Consider the following 1,136-nt stretch of genomic DNA (forward strand, 5'->3'; position numbering starts at 1 on the left):
TGGGCCATTTGAGCTAAAACAGAGCATGATCCAACTATTTCATGCGAATGGGCAGTTTATGGGTCTTCTACACGAGGATCCTTAATAGCATATCCTGAATTTCTTAGAGATTAGTGATACTTATATCACTAACGGAGTCACTCCAGACTATGTGAGGCTCACACTTTTCTCGTTCTCTCTGTTGGTCGAAGCAAAGAGATGGCTGAAGGCAAAACTAGCTAATTCCATTACATCATGGAATGATTTGGCAAGGTTCTTCCCTTCAGGTAAAACTACAAAAATTAGAAGTGAGATAGTTGCCTTCAAATAGAAAGCGGGGGAGTCTTTATACTTAGCTTGGGAGAGGTTCAAGGGATGCTCAAAGACTGTCCTCATCACAAACAGACAAACAAAGTGTTAGCTCACACTTTCATAGAAGGGCTACATCCAGAGAAAAAGATTGTGGTAGATGTTGCAGTTGGATTCAAGTATTAGAGAAAAGCTTTGATGAGATATATGTGTTATTGAACAAATTCTCCAAAATCAATCCTGATTGGCAAGGAGAGATGGGATGACATAGTTCAAAAGTTTGTGGGGGTCCTCGAGTTAGACATTGTTTATGCATTATCAGTGCAAGTTGCCACATTGGCCAACCAAGTCAATAAGATGACCTTGGTTATTAAAAAGGAACAAGCTTAGCCAGTGCAACAAGTTCAGATATTTTATAAAGTATGTGGAGAGGGTCACATGAGCAACTTATGCCCAGCTAATCCAGAGACCGTATGTTTTGTGGGTAATTAGGGGCCAGACAAACCAGTATGGGAACACTTACAATCCTAACTAGAGGAACCACCCAAACTTCTCTTGGGGTGGAAATCAAGGTGCTCAGAATCAGTACAAACCACAAACACCTCAACAACAATGTAGACCACCTCAGGCTGAACAACATGCAAACTTGACGAGTCACCTTATGGAAATGATGAAGAAATTTATGGCTGACCAGCAAGCAAATAACAGAGATAATGAAGAAGATTATGGCTTACCAGTAGGCCAAAACAACAGCAATGAGAAATTTGGAGCGACAAATGGGACAACTTGCTAGTGCCTAAAATATTCGACCAGTTGGAGCTCTTCTAAGCGACACTGAGGCTAATCCT

At 41.0% G+C, this 1,136-nt stretch overlaps 1 non-coding gene across 1 annotated transcript; it reads right to left on the bottom strand.

The window, feature by feature from the left end:
• Positions 1-277: 277 nt before the first annotated feature.
• LOC142165676 (small nucleolar RNA R71) lies at positions 278-383 on the bottom strand. The gene has a single exon (XR_012696327.1). It is a non-coding gene; the product is annotated as a small nucleolar RNA R71 (small nucleolar RNA).
• Between the last annotated feature and the right edge of the window lie 753 nt (positions 384-1,136).

Source organism: Nicotiana tabacum, chromosome 10, assembly GCF_000715075.1.
Source record: "Nicotiana tabacum cultivar K326 chromosome 10, ASM71507v2, whole genome shotgun sequence".
Lineage (NCBI taxonomy): Eukaryota > Viridiplantae > Streptophyta > Magnoliopsida > Solanales > Solanaceae > Nicotiana > Nicotiana tabacum.